The sequence below is a fragment of the Zosterops lateralis genome, assembly GCF_965231275.1.
Source record: "Zosterops lateralis genome assembly, chromosome: 6".
NCBI lineage: Eukaryota > Metazoa > Chordata > Aves > Passeriformes > Zosteropidae > Zosterops > Zosterops lateralis.
This window is the reverse complement of record NC_139761.1, coordinates 48,308,147-48,335,586: the sequence shown is the minus strand read 5'-3', so window position 1 is coordinate 48,335,586 and position 27,440 is coordinate 48,308,147. Positions and strand designations below refer to the sequence as shown.

The window sequence follows — 27,440 nt, the reverse complement described above, 5'->3', positions numbered from 1 at the left end:
TGTATACAGCTGTGTTGAAGCTTATGGCTAATGATAAAGACCCGTGTTTAATAACATTTTTTAACTATTTTGTTTTAAAGCTTCTTGCTTCTTGTCTCATTGTGTACCATGAGCTTAAGGGCAAGTATCTTACAATGCTAACAATCATTTGTATGATGTCTGATTAATGTGGTTATGGTTCTAGAATCATTGTAGTAATTATAATGATAGAAATATGATCGGCTCCATTTTCATTTTAATAGAGGCCAATAAATATATCTTATGACTTTTATGGTATTTAACTATCTAGTAATGAACGTGAGCTTGTAGAACTATTGTAACTATGTTGTGAGATACAGGAAAGGATAAAATGCAAGTCTGCTGGACTCAGCAAAACGAGTATGCGTTTACAGTTCACACAGGTGGGGTCTGATGTCTGTTGGAGGAAGAGGAGCTCGTTCAGCAGGTGAAAGGTAGAGGATCTGAAAAGGAAGATGCAGGGGAAAGCACTGCAATGATTTCCTAGGCAGGCTGCTGACCTGAGAGAATCGAGTGATCTGTCTGTTTCTGCTGCTCACCTGCCTGTCTGCATTTACCACAATTTTTAGACAACACTGATACTGTGTTGTTGCACATCTCCAAGGGTTGTCATAAAAAGATGTGAGATACTGCTTTTCAGTGTTCTGACTATTAGTCTTTGAGTTGCAGGTAAGGACTGGAGTAATAACAGCTGAAACAGCCTGACTTGACTCTCCCGGCACTAGAATTAAAGCTTGTGCTTTTCTGCTTTTGTTACCCTGTTTATGATAGAGTTCACACCAGTTTACAGGCCCTTTTAGGACAGAATTTTGTTGCTGTTGTGGAAAGTTAAGTGTTGCAAACACTGGCAAATGCCCAAAGGAAATAACACAGCTGCAGACCCCCTGAAAGGAATGCTGATTCCTTGCAAAGGACAGCTGAAGCCAGAAGGGTCCTCAGCCCTAACTGCAAGGTACATCCATCAGAGAGCTTCTGTCAAAGGGATATGTGATATCTGGGGGACACTGATGAATTAGCTTTCAGCTAGAGAGCTCAGGTGGTGTTAGGACACAGCAGAACTCATCCCAAATGCATGGTTGGGTTATGAGCTCTGTACTCCTCGTTTACCCACTCAGAGTTTTATGCACAGCTCAGGTGTATTTGCATGGACAGCACATAACCAGCAGATGTGTTTTCTGAATGGCTGTTAACAGAGTAGACGCTAGGGGGCTGTGGAAAATGGTCTTTCAAAATATTAGTGTTTGCGTTGCTTACTCTCCACATTTCTGTGGGGGACTTCTAAGGGGGACAACAGTTCTAGGTCCCAGCTTTGACAGACAGACAGACAGGGGAGTGATGGATTGCTCTAACCCAGAGTCAGAGGACCCATCTGCTGCAAGGTCTGAAGACACAGCAAATTCAAGTTCAGGGCTTCCTGGACCATAAGAAATGCCATAGCTGCAGGTTGCAAAACATCAGTCTAAGGTAAATTTTCCCTCATGGTCCAGTTTACTAGCAACATTTTGACAATTTAACTGCAAAGTATTCTGTTCTGTGTATCACTAATGCCTCATGCATTGTCCTAGAGCACATAGGAAAACATAATGTATTATTCTTTATCAGGGTCTCTAACTGTTTTGACAGAAATAACTTTGGATGATCAGTTTTTTATCAAATGAGTGATGTGTGGCAATGTGGCAGTGAACAGATGAAACACTAGTAAGCATGGAATGATTGCCTGATAAGAAAACAACTTGGTAGAAATCTTTAGCCAAAACACTTTAGGAAGGGTTTTTAAAAATGTTCAAAATGGAAATCTCTGAGAAGTGAACTCTTAGTCAAATTCATGTAGGGTGCCTTAAACTGTAGCTCTCTGTACCCAAGTAGCTGAGAAGCCATGGAGGGACAAAGCCCGTCTGGACACAGACAGCTGGACCAATGTCCAGTGCATGGTTTAGTTAAAAAGCCATTTGTACCAGACAAGGTTCTGGCAAACTGCCTGGCTGCATTTGAGTGTTCCAGCTCTAAAAGCAGAAGAGTGAAGGGAGTGGAGGACACAGAAAGGACCCCAGTGTGGCCTGGAACAGACAGGGCAGGAGGCAGCAGGGAGAGTGAGCAGGCAGTATGAGGCAGAGTGAGTTGCTTCATGCTCTAAGAGGATGGCTCAGCCTGGCAGTGCCCTGACTGAGCCAGGGTGATGAGAGGCCTTGGCATTTCCTTGCACTGCCCTGCCCCATTGCACAGTACAGGCTTGCCCTAAGGGTAGAATTTTGGTGAGGATTAAGTGAAAATCCCGACCAACTTGAAGGCAGCTGGACTCACGACAACTCCCCACATCTTGCAGATGATGGCAGAAATCACAACAAATATAAGTGAACTTAAAATCACCTGCATCACCTGCCCTAGCAAGTGATTCAGGGGCTTATTTAATGGGTAGAGAAGGGCTGTGGTGACCCTTGAATAGTAGGGACAGCTTACGCTGTGTGAGCTGTTTATAGTTTATGATGTGTTTATCGTGTTTTTCTTTCCAGGAAAGAGCAAAAATGGATGGTGACTTCTCCTTCCAGCACCATGCTCCACTCCTAGCTAGGTATAGTGCACTCTGCTCTATGTCCCATGGAACTCACTAAGAGAAAATCAGGCATTAGGTACATGGATATCAGTGATGCAGGGTGAAGCCTCGTAGTCCATGCATGGGCTGGAGTTGGCTGGAGACAGTAGGTGAGAGAAATTTTGCCCTGGTCTAAGTTGAGCTTGCAGCTTGGGATGAATTCAGGATTTTTCTTTATGATCTGGGACGCCTTTTCAAGTAATGAGATGCTGCTTTATAGTGCTGGAAGCTGTCTTCCTGTGTAGTATGAGGAACATCAGAGCTAGTGATCTTTGTTTTGGTTCAGCCTCTGCACACAGTAAGGAGAAAAAGGATCTGGCTTTTTCTGTGAAGGGTGGGGTAGTAAAGCACTTCAGGCACATGATTTAATGCTTCTGGTTTCAGAAGCATGAGTCTCAGCTTCATGCTGTATTTTGCACCAAAGCTTCGGCTGTACATGAGTGATTCAGACTTCAGTGATGCAAACCAGCCTCATGTTGGTCACATTATTCCCTCATGTGATTTTCGGTTTCAGAAAGTTTGGGTGCCTTTTAACTCTGCTATCCCTCTTTCCCATGGACATAAAGGAGGTGTGAAGTCTGCTTGGCTTCCTGTTCTTGGTCCAGTGCTGAACCGTGGGACCCGCAGAGTGGAGGCGAGAGGAAGCAGCAGTCAATGCCTGTGGCTGGCTCGTTCTCTGCCGTGATGTTTCACCAAACACTCTGCTGCCCGTAAAGTCGTGCCTCCCCCGAAGGGCAGGCGGGCTGAGGCCAGGGATGCGATGATTGGACTGTCCTCCTGGTCTGGAGGAGCTTAGGGGTCCGTGCCTGCCATGGGATTGATTTTTCGCTCTGGATGCACAGGCGAAGCTGGGAGCGTGCCCAGCTGCGTGTCAGGGCTGCACATTGTCCGGGCGCCTCTGAGGCACGGCGTGGATGCTGAGACAGAGTGCTCCTGCGGCTGCGGGGCTACACCGTGCTGATTCCTCCAGGTTGGCTGTTCTCCATCCTCTTGTGCGCGGCGTCAGTGAGCCCCAGGGATGGCTTGGTGCTTGCGGGCCGGGGGGTCCGCCTGATTCCTCTTCAAGGGCTCGGTGGTTTTGCTTTATTTACTCTGCCGCGGCTTCAGGCTCTCCCTGCGCCGAGGAGAAGAAAGACAGACCCTGCGGGGAGTGTCGGGGGGAATAACAAACCGAAGGGAGCCGAGCTCGGGCGGGAGAGGTCGGGGGAGAGCCAGCCCCGCGCCCGCTCCGCGCCGCGCCGATCCCGCCCGGATTTTACACGTTTCCTTCCCCTCCCTCCTTTTTCTTTCCCCGCTCTCCTCCGTTTTTATTTTTTCTCCCTCTTATTTTTCCTTCTCCATTCCCCCCCTCTCTTCCCTCCCTCTCTCCCTGGCGTGGTTGGATCAGTCTTTTGGTATTTCCTGCCGCCGCCTCCCCCGAGCAGCTGTCCGGCCTCGGCCCGGCGCGGAGCGCTCTCGCTGCGGCCGGGGGAGCGCTCGGGGGCCCCACGCGTGTCCCCGTCCCGTCCCACGCGTGTCCCCACCCCACGCGTGTCCCATCCCAGGCGTGTCCCGGCCATGCGGCGGCGGCGGCGGGGCGCGCCGTGCTGAGCCAGGTAAGACACACCGGGCATCCCCCTTCCTTCCTTCCCTCCTCTCCTAAGCCATCCTCCCTAAAATACCCTATAGGAGCAAATACCACCCCTTCCCCCCGCCCCGAATTATTCCAATAAATCCATCCCCCCGCCCCCCGCGCTGCCTATTTTTAAGTCTGGCGTGGTACCCCATAGTCGGCGCGGTTTCAGCGAGGGTGCCGTTTCTGCGTGTGCCTTTTGGGGTGGACCCTCTTTCCCCCCGGCATGGCAGGGCTGGGGGGCCAGCAGGCGGCCGGTGTGGCGTGTGGGATGGCGTGCTGTCAAGGAGACCTGATTTCTTTAGACATGTGGGCATATCTGGTAGGTGGAACGCGTTTTTAATGTGCTTCTATCAGCATGGCGAGGAACTAGTAAGGAGACTGCACTGGTACTACTTGGCTACATTTAATTGGTGATAGTAATTGCCTTTCCTATGGGCATTTGACCATAGGCATCTTTACCTAAAAACTGTATTTTGGAAACCTGTATGGAAATGCCTTTAGCCTGCACTAAGTAAAGCAAGGCAGCATTCCTAGAAAAATAGAAACATGAGCACATGCAACTGTCTGTTGGATCAGAAACCATATTTTTGTAGTGCTATGCAAACCTGAAGTGTTGTAGTGTAAAACAATTGTTTAACATAAGTGAGGGGGAAAGTTCTTTAAACTGTGTAGTCACCTCCTCACTTCATCCAGCTGCAGCAGTATGTTTGTTGTCAAAATATTCCTTCCCCCTCTTTGCGCTGATGGACGAGATAACAAGAGTATTCAGCAATGTCTGTACAGCAGAGAACAACAGCCACTGCACTGGATGTGTCCCCAGCTGCCACCTTTCCTCCTTGGCAGCAAGTTTCCAAAAAGATGTGAGAAGGGAGGGAGAGACAAGCCACAAGCCAGGCTCTGTGTGTGGGAAGTTCTGTTGCCCAAAGAGGAAAATGGGTGTTCAGGGCTGGGCAGTTCCCAGTGGGATGGTAGGTGACCCTGGGAGTATCCCCACCCTGGCCAGGCAAGGAGGGGGACAGTGCTGGGAAAGGACTTGGGGACAGCAAGGGAGTCGATGCAGCTTCAGGGGTTGCTTTGTGGCACTACTGATGAAGGTGCAGACAGCAGTTCTCTGACTCAAGGGAGAAATGCAGGCCACAGTCCTGCCCTCCGCCTGTTTGGGTTTGAAGTGGACAATGTGAACCTAAGGAATGATTTAATCATGGTGATGCATGAAAGTAACTGAAAGGATTTACTGCTCTAATCTTTTCATGATGCTTAATTTAATTTTCATGTGCTTTATTGCAACACTGATTCATCAGGTGAGTGGGAGGGAGGCTTGTACAGTACAGGTGGTTCTGTTTCTATTGCTGGATTAGATATTTCTCAAGGTGCTTTCTTGGCCACAGCAGGAGAAAAATGGCTCTGTGTCTGATCCAGTGCTGTGGTTTGGAATCCAGGATATCTCTAGGGAAAGGCCATTCCTGTAATCTGCAGTGTGCAGTGTTTGAAATCAGTGTGCCATGCTCTGAGCAAAACTGAGACTCAAGTAATTCTTATTATGTTCATAGATCATAAAAATTTCAGTTAAGCTCATGTGAATTGGCTTAGACTCACTTCATGTCCAAGGGAGCTGTTATCTGCTGGAGGCAATTGTGGGATCGTCAGTGTTGCCGGTGCTGAAGGTCTTTTAGTGCTGGATCTGGGGCTGAAGAGGTAAAAATGAAACTGCCCTGAAGTGTGTCAGCAGGGCCCTGCTGCTTCTGAGCTGCAAAGCACAGACCTCCCTCTACAACTGCACAGATTTGTGCTATTTGATCTCCTGTTTTATTTGGGGGAAAAGCTGCATTTGGTGTTTTTTCCCCTGACCTCCCTGCCTTTGGAGCATTAACAGCACAATGTTTTCTCAGCCAGCAATGCTGCTCCTCACGCCTCCACTCCTCAACATGAGATGTCTCTGGCATCACGTTGTAGGTGTTTGTACATGCCTGCTGTGGTTACTAAGGTAAAGGAAACACAAGAAGCAGCTCAGGGAATGGGAACAATCCAAATGCTAAATACACACGGGTTTGGGCAGCGATGACAGTGACCTGCTCTGCCAGTGTGTCTCAGTGTGGGTCTGGGCTTGCTCACTCCTCATGCAGGCTCCAGACTGTCACTGCTGGTGTTTATGCTGTGCTTTGGAGCGCCAGGCATCTTGAGACTGAGCAAACTCTTCCCAGGGCTGCTCAGCCCTCATTTTGGAGCTGTGTGGTTGTGGTGTGTTTAATTGCACAGGGCTGTGTCTAAACCACAGGTTCTGCCTTCATCCCAGCTCCTCCCCACCACTGTGGCTCTTTCTGCTCATGCAATGAAGGAGGAAGGAGACAACTATCCTGGAAAACACCCTTTTGATAAGTAGCTGCTGGGCCTCTATGGAGGATTAAGGAGTATTGTACCTGCCCAGGTTTTCACATTTCTTAATTATTGGAATGCTCTTTCTCTGCTCAACACTCAAGGGAGTGTTGTGCTTGCATTGGGCTCTAGATACTGTGTATGCATCCGTGTAATACAAAAAGATCAAGGGACTAAAGGGGAATATTCTGCAGAATTGAAAGCAGCTAACAGCAGGCTGGTAAGAGTTACCTGTAAATGGTTTCTGCTCATCACAGAAGGGAGTGATATGAAAGAGGGATTAATTTTTTTTTAATTTATTTTTTTTTTTTTTTTTTTAGGTTAGAATAGTCCAGCTGCTTGTGTGGTGGTTTTTAATTTCTTTCAAGCGGCATAAAAACCATGGGCATATCCCTTGTTCTTTAGTCTCAGTTTTCTGTAGTGTTTGTAGATCTACAGTTGAAATTGTGCCATTTTCCCCTTCATGCTCTTTTCAGATCGAAGGGATTTATAGGTGTATAAATCAAAATGTGAATTGAAAAGGCTCAATTCTTGTCTTTGTTTAATAAACAATATCCAATATCAATAACTTTGCTGTGCTGGCAGTCTTCTTGATAGTAGTTTTTCTATGTGTTTTGTTAAACTCCATGCCAAGCTTCAGCTTACTGGGAATTGACTGCAGGGCTGTATGAGTTTGAGTGTTTTGGCAACCCAGTTACCATTCGCATGATTATAGCATCAGTGAAAAATTAACCAGCTAAAGGCAAAAGAGACACACATAAAGGCAAAAGAGAAATCCTTACTAAACTGGGACGTGTGCAGGTCTCCTTGGGGGGGGGCAACTCAACATGGGGCTTGCCTGCTTCATCCTGTCTAATCTGTCAGTGAATCAATCAATGTGGTATTGTACCCCCAAGGAATAATGTAATAACTATTTTGTGTGCATTCCCAAACTGGAATGCTGCTGTAGTAGGGTCCTGAAGGGTGTGCTGTCTAAATCGATCAGCAGAGGCCAAGATAAAAGCAGACTTGCTGCTTATCTATCAGATGATGCAGAGAGGCATCGAGGGATGAAATGTCTCATTCTGTGTTGAGTGCAAAGCTTAAATGTAAGCTTGGTCCTTCTGCATCCCAGCACTTCAGGCACAAAAGCAGTGTCGTGATAGCTCTCCTTCAGTTTTCTCTCGGCACAATCATGAGATTGCTCTCAAAGGCACTCCTGTTTTCATGCCAATGCATTTTGTTCCAGACAACTGATGTAGTGTCATTGTTCCTCCCCACCTTCAGTGCTGCAGAGGCAGCTTGGCTTTTGTTACCTGTGCTGTTTGATGCCAGTTAAGAGTGGGAAGCTTATGCTAGCACTGCATTTTTGAATTGATTTGCTCTTTTCTCAGGTTGAAATGACAGGGAATTCTCTCCCCACAGCAATAAATTGCCGTGTCCCGGTGAGGAGAGGAAGGGAGTTGTGCTCCTTGCATGGTGTGGGTAACTGTTGATCATTGTGAGTAATCTTGGCAGAATGAAAAGAACAATTTAAATTTCTTTTTTTGTTATTGTTTTGATATTTTTGCACTTTCTCTTTTTGATATGACTTCAGCATCAGGAGAGAATCACTTTTATGTAGTAGGAGGTGACCAAGGCTTTTATACACTTTATCAAACATTGCACAGTTCATTCAGGGAGCTGTTGCTGGCTCATCTCTAAAATCCCTTAAATGTGAATGTGAAATTGCCACTGGAATTAATGCTCCGTCAGGGTGGTTATTCTGGCAAGCTCCTGGCATGGATGCAAATAAATGAGATTTCCCTTTTATAAGATGAATCTTTCTGTCTTTTCTTGCTGTGTTGCCTTGAAAAAGAACCTCGCACACTGCTGCAAGCCTGACAGTTGCTGATGGAGTGAATTATTTTTTTCCCCCTTACCTTCCTAAGGAAAGTAATCTGGATTTGCAGATCATTTCATGACCTTTTCTTTCATATGTAGGTCAAAGACAGTTCAGGTCTAAGCAGATTTTTTTTGTTTGTTTGTTTTGTTTTGTTTGGTAAATTTGTGCATCCTTACTTGGACTATGAAGGCTTTCAGTGAGCACTGAATGCACCATACTAATTACAGAATTAGTGGCCAAGGCAGTAATTTAAACTGCCTTCCATGGAGCTCTGTTACTGTAATCTAGAGCAGGACACAGGTGTGTTAGATATGAAATGCACAGTGTTTGTATTTTTCAATTTTGTTTATAGTAATTTTCTCCTTTCCATTTTAACATCTGTCATTTGCCCCAGCCTCCTTGTCTTGTTCTGCCTTTGTAACCTTTCTCATTGAAGAGGAGATAGAATGTATATAATCATGTATAAGATTTTTTTGGTTTTTTGTTTCATTTTAATTCAGTGGATGCAAACAAAGCCCAGTTTCTTTGCTGTTGAGTGTGTTTTTGGGGTTGTGGTGTTTTTGTTTGTTTGTTTGTTTGTTTGGTGTGGCTGTTTTGGTGTGGTTTTGTTTGTTTGTTTGTTTGTTTGTTTGTTTTGTGTTGTTTTGTTTTTGTTTTTTTTTTTCTTCTTCTTCTTTTTGCTGATGAACCACCCAGGCTTTGTTGCCTGTAATCAAACTGCTGTTACTGCCTGAATTTCTCTCTGGACTCCAGGTTATGGGAGGCACCTTGGCACACCTGCAGTCATTTATTAATACCTGCACTCATTTATTCCTACACCTATGCGTTGCAGTAGACTTGGGCAGCTCCACTTGTGGACAAGGCTGGAGGCTGCTTAAACCAAGCCTAGACTGTCAGGCTTCTAACCTAGTTTTTCCCAAGCTTGTGTTCAAGTTCTGGCTTGTGGAATCCCTCAGTGTAGGTGCTGAAAGCTTTCTTTTCCAAGAGGATGAGGTGTGCTGGGAAGCTGGGAGGATCCATAGCCATGAGTATATCTGAGAAGTGTAGTGCAGGGTCTCTCATTTCTGAGTACCCTGAGAAGGTGCATGGCCAGGGTGTGTCAATATCAGCTTTCCGTGCCTTTTTTCATCCTCTCTCTGCCTGGATTATGTGTTCTTTGGTGTCAAGGTCTCTTACTGGAAATCCACACAATATTTAGAGCAGTATTGTTTTGGGTTCTGCTGGGCTGTTCTGTAATATAAATAAAAATTATCTCATTATGTAAGCAAGATACTGAATAACTTGTCTAAATGAGCTACGATGGTGGGTGCAACAGTGCCAGTTTTATTCTCTTTGAACAGGTGCTTCCCCATGAGGAAATAAAAGGTAGGTAGGTAGGGACCAAGTAAGAAACATTGAGCAACGGCAGACTATGACTCAGAAGCAATTTAACCATAATAATCCCCGCAGCACTAAAGGTTCTTTTTCCCAGAAATGCACAATATGCTGTTCTCTGCCATAAAGCTGTTGTCAGCTGACATCATTGTGTTAACATGAGACTTGCTGTTATCCACAAGATGCACAGTTAGCAGAGCACTTCCAGTGCTGGCTGCTAATTATTACTAATGTTCTCCTAGTTGTTGTAAAACAATATATTAAAGGTATTTCCTGCTTAATATTTTATTCCTGATGAGTGGTGTGCTTATGTTGTGTTAAAATAATGCCTCTAATATCACTCCAAGTATTACCAAGCCAGCGTTTGATTTATTTAGGAGAACAACCATTTACCAAATGCCTCTCTTGAGTACCTGTTGTAGATGCCTTGTCTTTTTTTTTCTTTTTTTTTTTTTTTCAGAGCAGCAGTGTGGAAATTTATGGCTTTTATTCTTTGTTTATCGTGACCCTCTCAAAGTCTGTGTGGTTTCCCACTGACTTCATGGCAGCCAAGTGCTTTTCGTCCTGTATGTCTCTTGGAGAAATCAGATTAATGATGCATCACTAGCCAGAGAGAGCTTTTGCTGAAAGCACACAAAGGCAATAAATTTTCCTTGTGATTTATAAAATGCTGATTTTTTTCCCCTCATATTAATAAATGAAACTGTTGAGGTGAAGGAAAGTGAACAGAGAATTGGTGCTTCAAGTACTATCTCTGCAATGCAAGAGGCACATTGCAATACCATTAATGAGATTCTCCCATTTTCCCTTGGAGAGGTGGTATTGAATTTAGAAACAGAATTTGAACAATTTTCCACTGAACATCTCACTTTTCTGCTCACTGAATAGCTACAAACCCTTATTGTTTAATAGCTAGCTTCACTTTTAACTGATAGAGTTTCATAGAGGTAAGATAATAGCTCTGAAAAGGTAAGACTTTTTCTAGACACTGTTTAATTTACTGTAATTATATTAAGTGCTAAATTGAAAGTGGCTTTTCTAGTTAAGATGAGGATAATGAATAGTTGTGCATTATTGCCATAGCCACGATGGGGGAAGGAAGAAGTGATTTAAGTTTTGCTCGAGACAGAAGGAAAAAAAATCTGCCTCAATGTGGTCCTTAATAATTTATTTTGCCCTCTCTATCACTGACTCCCAGGTTTTGCTAGAAGAGTTTTCTGCCCTTTGTATCTCAGGGATGCAGCATTTTATGAAAGGAATCAGCAGGCACTCCAAATGAAAATGACTGTGGAAATAGAGTGAAGAACGAGATTGCACCCCCCAGCCAAGCCTGGAGCTACACAGGCAGGGGCACACACAGCAAATGCCACTGCAGCTCTGAAGGCACTGCAGTGTAGCATGTCTCCCCAAAGGCTCTGCTCCCTCTGTGCTTTGCCCACACTGCAGAGAAACTGTGGTTTTCTGCTTGGAGCAAGTTGCAACATCCCAAGTCCCCAGGCAGGTTGAGTGGGTGCACCCCCAGCTCTCTGTGCCATCCACCAGCACCCGCCTCTGCTGCTCTTCCCATGCTGGAGCTGTGGCAGCTTCTGCCATTGCTTCCCTCCCTTGCCCTTGTTTGAGAGCCTGAGCAAATCACAGGGTGTGCAGAGTTGTGTACCCCACGTAAAAACACACCAACTCACTGCCTTGGCATATTTGATGCAACTGAGAATGGCATTTTTTTATGCCACTTTTAATGTGGAGCTGCTGTAAGCGCACCCTGCCTCTCCATGTAGATAAAAGCGTTTTATCTGAGGCAGGATTTCATTGTGCCTTTGGAAGTTGAAGCTGTTAAGGGGAAAACCAAAGCGTGTTCCCTTGTTTATTCACCTCTACCCCAGGGTCCAAGACACCACTTCTGTGCTGTTTCCTGCACTGGCTTCTCTTGCTGTCCTGCTAGGACTGCTGCCAAGTTGATCTACAGGGACTTGTCCCATACAAACGTTTATCTCCTGGGAGTTGCACTCATGCCGTGCTCTTACCTCTCAAAGTCTATCAACAGTGCTTGTGATTGTACTTGACACTTGTGATCTGGGCTGGATGTGAACCCCTGGGGAAAGGCAGTGTGTGAATTATTTAATCTCTTGAGCATTCCAGGCCCCTGTATAAAAAACATTAAGCAATATGGGGCTTTTTCTTGCTTTAAGAGAAGGTCTGTGTCAGCCTTGCGTGAATTCTCAGAAAGCTGAGTGTTTTGAGCACTAAACTTCATACCATTGTTCCAAATTCATTGGAGTGCGATTATGGGGGACCAATGTAAGCAGTATTTGCTGCCAGGTGGACCAGAGGTATTCCTGGTAAACCTTCTGTTTTCTTCCCTCGTGTCCCTCCTTCCCTTCTCCACTAATTTGGTTCTTCTGGATTGAGACAGGTTGAGGCAATGCAAGTAGGATAATTTTGTGGTTAGGGCATTTGGCTTTGAAATCAGGAGATCAGTGTTAGTTCCTGCTTCCATCACAGGCCTCCCGTAGCTGTGGGGAGATTGCTTGCACCTCTGTGCCTCTGTCTGCACCGGAAAAATAACAAAGTAAGTTTTTGCGGTTGGGTTTTATTTATTTTCCAGTGTTGGCCTACAGGGCTCTGTTATGAGGGCAGGGAGAGGGTCTGATCTCTTCTTGGGGTTATTTGGCATTGTCTGCTGGCCCAGTTCCAGCCAGAGCAAACCTGTTTGCTCTCCGGATAAAGCTACTAGGAAGTCTTCAGGCACATCTTTTTTTCTTTCTTTTTTTTTATTCACTACCATTCTTTTGTCATGCTTTCTGCTTTCATTTAACATCAAAATTAAATGGCGAGTTAAGTAGTGTAGCTTTTAATAATGTCTAGGAAATGAGCTGAGCTGCACACATAGATGGTGCCCGTAGGAAGCCTGGAATTATCCTGTAGTGTTTTTAATGGGCAGTCCTACTGCGCTGTGAGCTGTGTTGGCTCAGTGAGGCTGTCTTAGATGAGCTACAGATGAGACTCCCAGTACTGTAAATATCTGTGCCATTTAGCTTTGAGTACCAGGAAATGAAACAGCATGTGAAATAATGAAAAGGTTTATTTTACTGAAGTTTGGTAAAACAGTATTTTCTTCAGGCTGATTTGGAAGTGGACCTTAGAAAAGTTAAGTGGGAAAGAAATGCAGTGTTTTGGGGCTAGAAATGTTTAAATGTTAAATGTTTGGGGCTGCTCTGCTGCTTGATTACAACACAGCGAGGTGCAGGGCTTGGGGAACTGGAGAAAGGCTCTGCAACACTTGGCATGGTGATCTCCTAAGGTGCTTATCTAGTGAGAAAGTGGGCTCAGGGAGGAAGGCTGGAGTTTGCTTTCTGGACAACGTAGCTCTTCTTTGCATCTTAGATTATAAAGCCAGCTGTATCAGTCCTGTTGATCTCACTTTGACTTTGCACCTGCAAGGATTTTACTCTGGGATTCTTATATCTAGAAATTTCTGGTTGAAATGTAGCATTTTCTGTAGGCAGGTAGTGCATTTTAATTTTTGGTGGTGATTTTTTTGTGCTCTTCAGAAACGTGTGCAAATGGTAGTTTTCTTTACAGTAAAAGATACGTGCTTTGTCTCTAATCTGGCAATTTTTTTAACCTTCTTTTTTCCAGCTTTCTGACATCTTTTCCCTGTAAGTGATTGCAGGCTGTGATCAGGTGATCCCATAAATGTCTTTGATTAGTTAAGTAGGTTGAACATCTTAAGTCTCATTGCAGTTGATTTAAGACTTGGAGACAGCCTTATGGTTTTTTGCTGGGTCCTTTCCAGTTTTTCATGCTGCTGTATTTCAGGTAAGGATGAAGATTGCATGTGTTATATCAGGAGTGATCTTGCAGCTGTCAAAGACAGAAGTAGGGCTGCATTCTGGCTATTGCTCTTTTTGTTCCTTCCCCCCTTGTTTATGCTTCCAGGAATTGAGCAAGCCCTTTTCACCCACGGTATTGCACTTGGCATTCAGACTCTGTTAGTTATCTATAATTCTTTATAAATCAGAGCTGTTTTGGAAAGCTAAGGTTTGTGTCTGGACAGGGAGGAGGAGGCGTTTTGGTCTGGTATGTGGCAACACAAAGTTATTTATCATAGATTGTGCTCTCTGCACTTCAATAATCTGCTGACATTTTGCCAGTAATAAAAAGGTCAAGGAAAAAAGTTGCTTCCTACAAATCATGGCATCTGATTGTTCTCATTACTAAACAGAGCATGGTTTCCTTGGGACAAAATTTCAGCCATCCCCAGCTTTGTAAACGATGAATTAGCAGCTGGTACAAAAGCATAAAAATGAAAATGCAGCTTTCTTTTGATGTTGCTGGACCCTATTCCAGTGATTTGTCCTGAAGCAGGGTACAGGAAGGATCCAAGAAAGAAGTGTCTCTTATATGTTAAATACTGTAGCAGAAAGAAAATATGAGAAATTGATAGTTGAAAAATGAGACATTAAGTTGATTTAGGAGGCCAGAATAATCTATAGCTAGAGCTAAAAAAATGTTACATATTCCTAATTTTTAGGAGCAGCTTTCCATGTCACGTTTAATCCTTTTTTTTTTTTTTTTTTTTCTTTTTTTTTCCTCTAAAATCTTCCCTATTGATTTTTGTCTCTGAGATGCCTTAGCTTGAAACTGCAGTGCTGTTTTTTTCTTGTAACTCCAAGTGGTGCTTTCTGATACAGAGATCACTCTGTTGGAGGCAAGGCTCTGGCTTAAATATAAAAGTAGTGGTTAGGCAGTGGATAAGCATCAGCAGTGAAGTTGGAGATGCTTGGACAACATCTATGATGGCGAGCTTTGGTGGATGTGAGGGAGCTCAGAGGGAAAAGGTTACTGTTTGTGGGGGTAGGCTGATCAGTGTTAGTGCTGTCAATTAGGGTAGTTTGTTAGTTTGCCCAAGAAGCAGCAGAGATGGTGTATTTCTGTTACAGAAAATGAACAAAAGTGTCTTGCAGAGGAGTGCTGGCTTGTTTCTCTTGCAGCAGGGTATTTGCTGCTACATTTCCCTAAAGCATCTCTGTAGATACCTAAGAATGCACGCCTAAAAAAGCTGAATTATAACAATTATATGGCCATGGTGGACAGAGGAATTGCTGCCAAATTCGAAATTAATTTGAATGTAAATCCTTTCAAAAAAGGGAGTGTAGAAAGGTCTGTATTGGAGGGGATACAGCTTTTGTAGTGTCTGGCAGATAGAATCAGTTTTTTTAGGTTTTTACAGTGTTGTTACATGAAAGTCCAGTAGGCAGAAGCTGCATATTTATCTACTCAGGAATTCAATATTGCTATTAATTGGGATTGGAAACAAGCCAAATCCACTTGAAATAGATTTATTTAAAATAAATGCTGTTTTGCCTTTATTTATTTATAAAAATGCTGTTTTGCCTTTTGAATTACTTCAGTCAAAGCACTCTTGGACAACTTGGTGAGTTTTACTTTTTTACAGAGCATTATATATGTTGGTCCTGGCCACGGCTGATGCCCTGTAAAATGCTGAAATGTGCTGAAGCCAGAGCAACCCACTGGCTGTGAGGGGGCTAAAGGAGCATTCCCAGCTTCCTGCCATTCCAAGGAGTATAGGGAATCACATTTATGCCTCCTCTTTCTTAAATTTTGTATTTAAATGTTTTAAAAGGTTGTGCAGGACAACATAGTGTGTTTCTGTACCTGCTTTGTATCAAACAGACGCTCTGCTCCTTTTCACCCAGCAGATGTGTGCAGGGGACCTAAGCACACCTCAGAGAAAGCCCCTAAGGGTTTGTGTTTAGCACAAAAAGTACAAAATCGTGAGCTTTGCCTTTAAAGTGACTTTCTTAGGATGACTTACATCTGGAGGTCATTCTTTCCTCTCTGTGCTCATTTCTACTGTAGGAAAGGATGCAGAAGGTTTCCCTTGTGAAAGCATCCGGCACTGTTCTGTTTGGGTTGTGTGCTTGTCCTCCTGCTCTCTGGAGTGTGTCTCTCACAGAACACAGTCATTTCCGCCCCTAAAATCTTTGTTTAACCAGCGCTGGCAGGCTGAGAGATAAAGGTGGAAACTTGGAACAAGACTGGAGAAATGGGCCTAATTTTAGGAAGGTTTGAGTTGAGCAGGAGGGGAGCAGGTGGGCAGGATGCTTTGGGGCAAACTCACAGTGAAATCTCGGTGCCTGTGTGCATGCAATAGTCACATCTTCCTTACAATTCTGTTGGATTGATGTTACATTTCTCATTAAGCAGACACCAGTGTTATCCTGGGAATTTCTGTGGCTTGTCTCCACCCCACTTAAAACTGGACTTAATGAGCAGCTTCTGGAAAGTGAGGGGGGAAAGTACATCATGTCTGCCACTGTTTCCTTTCACAGCTCACTTACTGGGCCTTTTCTTGATATATTCAGTAGTTCTTCATAGATTTTGGAAGGATTGGTTACGAAAGAAATTTATCAGGTTGTGTTTTTTCACAAATGTAATTCAAGGAAATGTCTCTCACTGCTATTTACAAACTAACATGAAATCAGGCAGTTTTTTGCAGCTATCAGAGGCTATGTCAATGGCCATAGAAAACAAAGAGGGAGCCAAGGAAGGAAAGGCAGGGTAATACCATGGCATTTGAAACACTGTTTTGTTTTCATTCAGATATTTTTAGCTAATGCTGATTTTTTTCCTTTATGTGAGTTGATGTGTTGTGTCAGTGGTAGAAGCTGCCAGTGTAGATGTCTATCCCAGGAAAAAGATGCCAACTGACATAGAATACATTCCAGGGGCTGCTGGATAAAATTATGTTAAGAAATGCTTCAGCAACTCTCCTCATTAGTCGTAATAAAATCCAGATTAAAAATTGCAGCCCCAGTTAAATCAAGGTTTAATTAGTCTTGCAGCAGCCCAGAGCCTTTGCTTTATTTCCACAGCTATCTTCCTGCAGCTTCAGGCACCCTAATCAGGTAGACACATTGCTTCGTTTTGTTTGCTGCAGTCCTTCCCAGGAGAAGTGATCTAAATACTTTCAAAGGCACTGATTGATTGTTTCCTGTCTCTCCTTGGCTTGAAATGGATTTTTCTTTTTGATTCTATGTGTCCATTTAAGTCCTGATCTAAATCCCACTGAAGCTGTGTTGGTAGTGAGGGGACACTGGGGAATGGGCACAGGTGGACAATGGGAACAAGTAGAAAATCAAGTCCATGGCTTGAATATATAAAGACATTATCTTCATACACATTTGGGCTGTCATTGTAGTCCAGTTTCTCTGACCCTTGCAGCTTTCATGGACTGACAGTGTGATGCAAGGCTGGGGACTTGCCATGTTTGTAGGGGCAGCCAGGACATGCCCTTTACTAGTTGTTAATGAATTTTCCAGTATTCTACACAAGAGCTGCTCTAGAAGTGTAAAATGATGCAACATGTGTGTAAAAACAGGGCAGAGGACCTTCCCTGACTCTCCCAGGGCATGCAATGCAAAGCATAATTTGTGCTGAAATAGTTTTTTCCCTGAAGTTTATATATTCAGCACTGTCCCTTCTGGAGCAAGCAAAACTGGGAGCAGTTCTACAGTGTCTTAAAAAAAAAAAAATGGCACTAGACACACACACACACACACACACAAAAATCTCATTCCTTGATGGATAAATGAAGTCAGCCCCAAGACTGCTATAATTTATATGCTTTCCTTTTTCAGTGCTGTCGCTGGGGAAAATAACAGCATGCCTGCTTGCTGTCCAGAGAGCTGCTGTGCCAAAGCAAATAGTTGCAGCAAGTGGCAAGCAGAGAAGGCACCAAGGTATTTGATGGATGAGTGTTCCTCCCCCAAGCAGAGAGGAGCATTTGTGAGAAGCTAGTAATATACTGTGGTTGAAATGGCCCATTCAGGGTATAACATTCCCAGTCAAGTTGCCCAGGAGAGAGTTGAACAGCTGGTATAAGAGCAGAAATCAGTGTAGATAAATCAGATTGGCATCTAAATGACTGTGGGCCCTGGACAGGCCCTGATACTTTTTTTTTTCCCTCTGGTGCATGAAGTCAGGGAAGATTTTGCTATGTGATGACTGACATTTGTTTCCCCCAGCTTCTTGCCTTCCTCTTACAGCTGCCTCAGTTCAAGAGGAACAAGATGTTTGTCCTGTTTTGCTAGTATTGAGTTTTGGCATTGCAGTGTCCCCAAGTCCTTATCCTGTCCAGTCAGGGCAGGGTGGTGCTCAGACAAGTCCCAGAGCTGGTGGTGTGGGGCAGTAATAAGCTGGTTGGAGAGCTGCAGCATCGCTGTGGGTGAGTGTGGCTGCTGAAGAGCTCTCCAGAAGTGGGAGCAGCTCCAGCTGGCTGTGAGGGTGGAGGCAGGCTCCTGTGCTATAATTACAAAGGCTGGTGTTTAATTGCTGCTTCCTGATTCTGAGGTGTGTGTAAATTAAGAAGGTGCTTTACAATAGCAGCATTTAACTTCTTCCTGTCATCTGCTTTCATTTTATTTGATCTGGGCTGGGATTTATCAAGGGAGGCTTCCTGAGCTCTGAAAATCCCTTGAAAGAGTGTGAGCACTGAGTTCCTAACTCTCCTGGAGGTGACTTGATGTTCCCTCTAAGCCAGGATAATTGGGTTCTTCTGCATATCTGTTTATGCAAGACCACTGTGTCCCACATATAAAATTCAGGGACTAGTTGAGCTGATGCGAGAGCAAGCTGGTCCATCTTCTTTGTGCTTCATAAATTGAGGAACATCTTGAGAGGCTCCATGATTGCTGGATATAAAGGAACAGGAGTGAGTATGCAGCTGGAGGGATTTGTAGTTCCGTGGGGAATTGAACTGCAGCCCTTTAAGAATTCCTGATGGGAGAGTGGGCAAAATAGCACCCTATTTTGGGGCTGCTAGCTGTTCCTCCAGCTTTTTTATTTTTTTTTTTCCAAATTTAAATGAGATAGAGAGCAATTCAAGGCTGGAGAGACAGATTGCATATTGACTAGGTGTTCAAAATTAAAGCTCTAGTGTGTGGGTATAGTCAAAATAGCTGTGATGATGCTTCTCAGAAAGTGCCTTGCTCATCCATTTGTTGGCAAGAATATTAAAGATTCAGGAAAATTTCGTCAATTTTGAAGATCTCGAGGATGTTAGAAATTGAGATGCTCAGTTTAAAAATAGGAGCTTTAAGGAGGGGGGTTGAGAAGCCTTCATTACTGTCAAATTTTTTAAGTTCTATCTCATGTTCCCCACACGTGTCCAAGCTTTTTTTTTCTCCACCTAGAAAAGGCTGGACTTTTCTCAGATTTTGCTGACAAACACACTCTTTTTTAAAGCAGTCCCCTGAGGTTTAACAGGAAAAAAAGTACAGTGACATTGATTAGGGAATGTCAAATCATGGCAGCCCTAGTTGAAGCACGCAATAGAGCCAATATCTCTTTAGTCTCCTCTTTTGCACTCCCAATTAGTCCCAGAGGAAGGCATTTGTTTGAGCGCAGGACAAATTATTTTTGACTTAACACCAAGATAATGCCATGGATGGGTCATAGGCCTCCCCATTGGCATGTGAGCTGTGTGGACACGTGCAGATAAGAGCAATGGATATAGGTTTGTCCACAGGAAGAGGTCAGGATTGGCACACTTACTTGTAATGGTGGAGGCAAGGTAGCTGCAGTGCCAGGTGCTCCTCCTCTACTGCTCCATTCCCAGTGGCAGGCAGAGTTTGTAGCCGTGTCCATAAACTGCACCTGGAGCAAGGAAACTCAAAGGTGATTTTTATATGGCTCCATGCTGTGCCTTCCTTCACTGGCTGTAATTGGCAGAATTATTCAGGATAACACTCTCGCCAGTTGGTGTGCCAGTAATTAAAGTCACTGTTATGTGTTTTATATTGTGCCTTGTGTACTCTGTGGAGGAAGAAAGGAAAATAGGTGAGGAAGTGGTAGCTTTGAAGAAGAGGAGTGGTTGTGCCAATTATCCTGGATGAGTTGTTCAGTGACAGTTAATCCATGTGAGTGAAAACAAGTCCTCTGTGATGCTGTGCCAAGGTCAGGAATTTGAGCTCCGTTTGAAGAGTGAAAGTTACAGTCTTGCGGATTAGAGCTCCTTAGAAGAAAACATCTGTTGAAAAAATTGAGGCAGAGCTTTTCCCACTGTGTCATCCATGTGATCTCCTCTTTCTGATGACCAGAAAAGGACAATAGCAGAGTAGAATTAAGACCCCCTTATATGAATTGTTCCACAACTCAGGGGTATAACACAGTGGGTTTGTGAAACTTGTCTCAGAGTGAGTTTGTCCATATTCATGCCTTTGCATGCAGGCTGCCAGGGGAGATCAAGCACTGTGTGCACTTGATTTTGCAGGAGAACAGCTACTGCGAAGATACATTATCCTTTGCCATCCACGGTGTCAACAGAGCTGAAGTGATTTATACCACCTGGAGCTTCTGTTCAGTATGCTGCTACATTTTTAGCAGGTGGAAAATGGTCAGATTCAGAAAGATGACTACATGATTTTGTCTGTGTTTTCTCATGTTGCAAACAGGATTGAGTCAGGACTTAATATGTTGGAGGTTAAGCAAAATTTGCAATACAGTTCTAGGAGCTGGTAATTTGGGGTATCTGGTTCACCAGTATGAATCCCTCTATTGTGCAGAACAAGGTCATTTTCCTTTCTGCCTCTGCCTTCTGTTTATTTAACCAGACACTATCTTGTAAACATTTTGTTCAATATCTGTGACATCATTTTCGGTTCACTTCATATGTGGGTTATATGTGTTTGTCTGTGTCCCCCTGCCCACCTCTCCACCCCCTCATTGTTAGTGGATATGTTCTATAGGCTATCCAGAGATTGACATTTCATTTTAGTCTCTGAAAAATGATGCTATTGGTTCCAGGATAGACTGCAGTTTATAGGGCATGTGATCTGTGTTGCCAAGCAAGGAGACACCCCTTTATCTCATTATGTTGACCTTGCTGATATGTAATCACACCCATTGTAGTATGTACTGGTGCCATGTATCCATAGCAAAATATAAATACAGTCCTTTCTGTATACAGCTTTTCTCTTTAATGCAGTAATTTTGTATAAATGGCATTGTTTTCACACAGAGATTGCTATCTGCCAGTACAAACGAACATGTAAGGCCTTGGATTTGGAATCTCACTGACTTCATTGTCCACTTGTATTGCTGTGCTTGAGCAAACAAGTCCCCAGTAAATAAAATGGCATAATGTCATTTACACATGCCTCTCCTGGAAAGTGTGTGTGTATGGAAGGCAATTGCTGGGCCTTAACAGTACCTGTGAGCATTAAGGGCTTGTTCACTGAAAGAGCCAATTTGGATGAATATTGGTCCTTGCACCATCAGTACCTCTAGTGCAGTACAAAAATAAACACTGAGGACCTGAATTCCTTTGGAAATGGCTCCCAGTAACGTCTTTCCTTATTGCTGATCCATCTGGGGAAAGTTGTTACATTTGACTCTTTTCTAACTTACCCCAGAAGTAATTTACTATTTTCTCTCAGTCTTGAGCTCTTTTTCCTCGCATGTTTGTGGCGATACTCCCTTCTGTCACTGAGGCACTGTAAACTTAATTAGTATGTCCCAAAGGCACTGGAAAACCTGAAGGGCTGTATTTGGTCAGGAGTAAAATACCATTGTCAGACAGTAGGATTTTTCAGAGGGAATACCCCACTGCTCATGTATAATTGAAACCAGGCTTTTCCAGCATGTCTCACTAGCGCACTGGAGAGCTCTGAGTACGGACACACCCTGTAATTGCATAAATCAGACTGAATCTAAAGGGGACAAAGTCTATTGAAGTTATATTTTGGAGGGCAGGATTACTGCTGTTCATGTTTTGAGGTTTGGTGGTTTTCTGAACTGTTTGTGAACAGAAAAGCTGCCATTGCTCTGAGAAGTCCCTGTGCATATTCCTGAGAGGGGATAAGCCGAGGCAGTTTTGGGAAGGGGCTTGGGCTCCCTTTGCTGCTGCAGAACAGAATCACTCACACCAGGACAAGCACCAGTGCTGTGTGGCATGCACCAAAGCCAACTGGGCAGAGGGCAATTCAAATCACGTAAAGCCAGTTCTTGAACAGATTGAGCTCTATGCTTTTCTAAATCAGAACATAAATGTCAAATTCCTTATAAATACCAGGCAGTGCACAGCTGCACTGACCTGGCATGGCTGTTCTGGCCTGATGGGTGGGAGACCAGGGTCGAGCTGTTCTCCCGTGAGGCAGAAAGATGGAGAAATACTGTGGGTTTGCTTCTCAAAAGCAATTATCTGCATTTCCCCCCAGCCTGCAACAATGGGTCACTCTCTCCTTAGCATGGTGAAGAATGTGTCTAGTCAGCACTGGGGGATTCTGGAATAGCCCAGGAGTGCCAGGCATGCAGACACAATACCGTCATTGGCAAATCTGCCTGAATAGCTTTGGAGCGCTGTAATGTGGACTGCAAATTGTGAGGCTGACTCCTTACACAGACCACAGATCCATCACTTTGAAATGTCAGGCCTTTGTCACCCAAAATAGTCTTTTGTCCTCTTTTTTTCCATCTGTGATACATGGAATTTTTTCTCTTTTGCTTTGTGTCTTACAGTGTAGTTGGAAACGAGCCTGTGGAGTTCACACTGAGAAGCTCAGCTAGAAAGAAAAGCTCCTTCCTAATTGCTTGTTGACCAAAGAGATGCAGGCGCAGTTGAGCTGTGGTCAAGGCAGGAAACCAAGAGGCAGCTCTGGGGACTCCTGGTAGAGTGTTGTGATGCTCTGCCCTGCAGTGCTGTATCTGTGGGGTCTAGGAGAGTCCCAAGCCAAACTTCCCCATTTCAGTGGCTGGAGTGGCAGTCATGGCCCAGACTGTCAAACTGGCACTTTCAATGACAGGATTGTGAGAGTGTTCTCTCTCCCTCCTGCTTACCTGCATGAATCAGGCATGTGTGGATCCTCTGTGAAAACACAGTATGTGGTATTAGCAAGAGGGAGCTGTGATCCCCCTCAGTTTTTCAGCTGGTGATTTTCTGAGTCTTGATTAAATGAAGTGTGGTCCATATGTGAGTTCTAGTCTCAGAAGAGAAAGAAAAAACAAGTTTCTATTTTTACGCACATGCTTGTACAACCAGAATTATAGCACCTACTGAAGTGTAGTACATGTTTAAACTCTCATCTGGTTTTGAGGTTGAGGATTGTGTTGCACCATGAGCAATGGGAGGGGATTCAGGGTGTTCACAGTAGCATTCTTGTTTCCAGATAAGGATTGTGCTTTGCAGGTACATTCTCTGCTTGTGGAGTAACTTCCTGTGCTCTATTTCGTGTTGTGGAGCAGTTCTGGAGTATGCAAACTGCATTGCCTTCACATGAAACCAAATTGTGTTTATGATAACCAGAAGAGATAGTCTAAAGTGAAACCTGTCCTGTAACTTGATTCCTTAGTCTGGATGCATCTGCGATGTTGGTAATTACAGTTCATGAGTTTGGATCTTGGTGTTTGGGAAAGGCATCAGCCTATCAGCAGCCTTGGAGAAATCAGGCTGATGTTAAAGTTATGGGCCCATGTGCTGTGTGGGAGCCTGGAGGAGACGTGTTGTCTGAGGGCCTTCCACAAGTGTGGTGGAAGATTAAAAGAGCTGTAGTATTGTGGGTTATCACATTGCCCCTAAGGTTAGTCCCAGCAGAGTGGAACGTATATTTCATGTGGTTTCTGATGCTGTTGAGCTTTGACAACCACTGTCAGAGCTCAGTTTCATTCTCACGGGTCTTCCATGCCCCAGGGCAAACTGGGGGCTTTTGGCCTTCTCAAAACTGGAGTTCAGTATTTATGCTTTTTCTTGTGCCTACACTTAATCTTCTAGGAGATGGTACTCTTGAGCTCTTTCACTGTAAGTATTACTTACAAATATCACCGGGGAAGCCCAGGATTCTGAGAATTGTCTTGGCAGCTAAGTACATAAAGAGCACACTTTAATTTTTAAATTTAATTTCTACATATGCTTTTCCCCTTTTAGATTTGGTATCTTTCCTATATAATTTAATTTTGGGTAAGAAAAGGTGGGTTGACAAGGGTTTAGTTTTTTGGTTTTGTTCTCACCTCCCCACTCTTCTACTCTTCCTGGTTTAGCTTCACGTGCACAAGTTCATTTTGTGGGAGGAGGTGTACAAACCAAATCACCTTCATGCTCCACTTGTTGGTTTTTTTTTTAAGGTATGAACATAAATATTTCTTCCCCTTTAACCGGAGGCAGGCAGGGTATGAGTATTGTGTAACTCTGAGTGGGTAGCAGAGGATGTGCAGGCTACCCAGCACTGAAGAGCACACAAGAGTAGCTTTTCCTGAGCAAGTTTGAAATGCCTTTCTGTCGTATAAGTCTCTTTTTCATATGCCACTGTCCCTTTCAAGTAAACTGAGGAAACCCAGCAGCTCTCATTTCCAGCCTGAGAAGGAAATAGTGTGTTTGTGGGAATATATTTAATAAAATTCCTGCATCAAATGTAACTTTAGAGGAAGAAAAGTGGATATTTCCCCCCACCCCCATTAATGTGGGTTGTAATTGGTTGGCTCTGTCATGTGTAAAGCTTGAAAAGTCTTCTAAGAGTCTCATTAGGATGATCAGAGTTGAATTTGGCTAGGTTAATAATCCCATATTATTTTCTTATGCATCTTAACATTGTGTCAGAGGGTATGCCAGTGAAATTAGGGCCTCATTTTCTGAGACATATAAAAACCCGGAGCTATATCACTAAGAATTCATATCTAGGGGCCCAGTCATGATTTCCCCCCCTGCCTCAACACTATCACATCACTAGTGCCTTTTCAAAGTTCTGTGTAAATCAGGGTTGGGAAGTCTGCTCCCATGTGTTGGTTTGTAGGATGGAGTCACAATGTTCAAAGGTGTGAGCAAAATTCTCCTACCAGCCCAAAAGAAAAGATTGTAACCAGAGTGTTTGACTTCTGTTTTGGGGGAAGAGGACCAGCAGCAAGTGTACAATTACTGCTTGACTGTCAGTACCATCAGCATTTTTATTGTGTTTTCTCCCTGGTCTTGGACAGGGATGTGTTTGCTGTGTGAACCATTTGTTTATACCTTTCTAATACCAGGAAGTTTTAAATATAAAAATATACCATTGTTTGCATTGGCTCTGAACAACACTCCTGAAACTTTTAATGGGCTCTGAAGGAGGGCAAGAACTCAGTGGCTCACTGTTCCATCCCTCCTTTGCAGAGATATCCTCTGCAAGTGCTTCTCTCCATCCACTCTTAGGCTATTGCCCTTTCTGGTTACACAGAAACTGCACAGTCAGACCCCCAGCACATGGGAAGGGTGTTACTGTCCCCCATTTCATGGGACCTGTGGGATAAGGGGTTTTTTTTTGTGGCAGAGAGTTGTGTGGGTGTTAGTGGAACAGCTCTAGCTGACCTCAAATCCAAAATCATCTTTTTGTGCTGCAGCTGTCTGCTGTTAGAGTCCTTATTGCAAAATGTCATATGGACCAGAGGCAGCTCACAGCTGTCACCTGAAAGGTTATGTTTTACCAGCAGCTTGAGTTTCTTGGTTTTCATAATGTTGAGTGAACCTGTTTTAAATTTCACTGAGGCAACCAGGGACACTGACTGATAACCTCAGCACATGCTGTAGCAGAATCTACACGAGCAAATTTACACAGAAAGTCTTGTCACTGAACTCCTGAGGGGTAAAGATAAAGCTCCTCTTCAGCACTCTGTGTTATGCAAATTATACTGCAAGTAATAGGGTGCTGTAAGGACACATTCTGATAATTTTTTTCTTTAATATGCTCATCTGTTTTTTTTCTTTTAAATAGTTTTAAATTTTTAAGAGTTTGGCAGCTAGCTAGTAGAAAGTTATTGCCATTCAGCTAGAGCAGGCTGGTGTAGTCTAAGTTGTTGCTTGTTGACTTATCCTTGCACAACTCCCAGGAAAATGTACTCCAGGCTTTGCTCCATCTGGCTAAATGCCCCATTCCTCTGTGAGGCACAAATTGAATTAAGAAACAAAGCTGTTTTCTACAGTCTGCTTGTTGCTACTCAGTCAGACACTGTTAAGTATCCATTTTAAATATGGATCCTAAAGTTGATTTAATATTAAGTACAAATAGGTGCTAGAAAGCAATGTCTTTGTAGCTAAATGTTGAAAATGGTTTTGGTTTTTCCCATTGTCAGTGCCAGATTTGGAATATGAACATGCCCTATTGTCCCAGGCAGACTTGGTTGATAATAAATACTTTAACATTTTATTCAGGTCCTTGCCTATTGGCAGCAGGATTCTTGGAGATCTTGGTCGAGTTTCCAGAATTACAATGTGGAAAATTAGAGTCTGAATTTTGCCAGCAAACAGCTGGCAAAGATAGGTGTGGGATGGGCCAACCCTGACTTGGTGTTAGGGCCAGGCACTGGCAATAAAGACTGTCTCTCCTAAGCCTTGGAGATGAAAGAGTTTGGGAAACAAGGTGTTATTTTAGCAGATGTATGGGTTTAAACAAAATAAAGTAAAGCTGTCAGCCCTTTCCCCAGTCACACTGATGTCCTGGGTGTGGGCACTCCCCCAGGAGCCCAAAGGTGCATCTCTCAGCTGACTCAATCTGCTTCTCCAAGCTGAGGCTGATCTGTTGCAGTGACAGGGTTTGTGGTCAGCTGCCAAGGCACCTATTGGTGTATCAATGGTAAAAGTCCCCCAGGAAGATAGACAATAAAAATTGAATTCCCTCTCCCCTAAGATCACACAATATGAAGCTGTCTACCATGAAGAAATGATTCAAGGGGAAATGATTAATAGGGACCTTGGAAATCTAGAGCTGCACCACTGAGTCTGTCAGGTGTATGAGCTGAAAGCTCTGATGTTTCTACAATTGCAAGCTAGAAGGCAGTGTGAGATAATATCATTGCTGTTTTGGCCTCTCCTCTGTCATCACTCTTTGCTGCTCCTTTGCAGCTCAATCCAATCTCCAGATGGATCCAAAATACAAATACTAGTTGAGAAGTTTTTGAGCAAACAATATTCTTCCCTGCATCCTTCTCTCATATCTGCACCAGCTCTGTTAAATGAGGAGCAGAAATATAGAAATGCATTTAATAATGATGTAGCTTCTTTATTCTTTTCCTCCTCTGTTCTCAGAAATAGGCAGTGAGTGGTTGGATCATGGGGTTGCTATGGTGAGCTTTAAGATACACCTTTGATGATAGTTGGTGAGTGCCAGCCAGCATATTAATTCCAAGCAGTCCATATGCTTCCAGACCAAAATACTCTCTCTTGCTACTCTTCATTTTATTGAACACTTGGCCTGCTAGTTCACAGACTGCTGTGTCTTACTGTGCTGCTCTGAGAAATCTGTTCAAGTTTGGTATTTCCTTTTCTCCTTGGAGGGGCAGCTGGCAGAATTACTGCCTGAAAGGAGGTTGTAGCCTGGTGAGAGTCAGGCTCTTCTCCCAGGCAGCTGGCGACGGGATGAGAGAACAGTTTTAGGCTGCTCCAAGGGAACTGTTTTGGACATTAGAAAGAAGTTCTTCACAGAAGGAGTGGTTGGGCATTGGAATGGGCTGCCCAGGGAGGTGGTGGAGTCACCATCCCTGGAGGTGGTTAAGAAAAGACTGGGTGGTCTGGTTGACAAGGTGGTGTTTGGTCATGGATGATCTCAAAGATCTCTTCCAACATAATT

The 27,440-nt window shown here is 43.8% G+C and overlaps 1 protein-coding gene across 4 annotated transcripts in view; it reads left to right on the top strand.

The window, feature by feature from the left end:
* The window catches only part of OSBPL5 (oxysterol binding protein like 5), a 175,043-nt gene that overhangs the window by 34,748 nt on the left and 112,855 nt on the right, over positions 1–27,440 (top strand). The window contains exon 1 of one of the 4 annotated variants that reach the window (XM_083863483.1): positions 3,486–3,578. The exons of 2 other annotated variants lie outside the window; for them this stretch is intronic. The gene's annotated coding sequence lies outside the window, so the exon portion shown is untranslated. Of the gene's footprint in view, positions 1–3,485; positions 3,579–4,183; positions 4,204–27,440 lie in introns of those variants that run through there. One more of the 4 variants, XM_083863484.1, reaches the window with a different exon arrangement.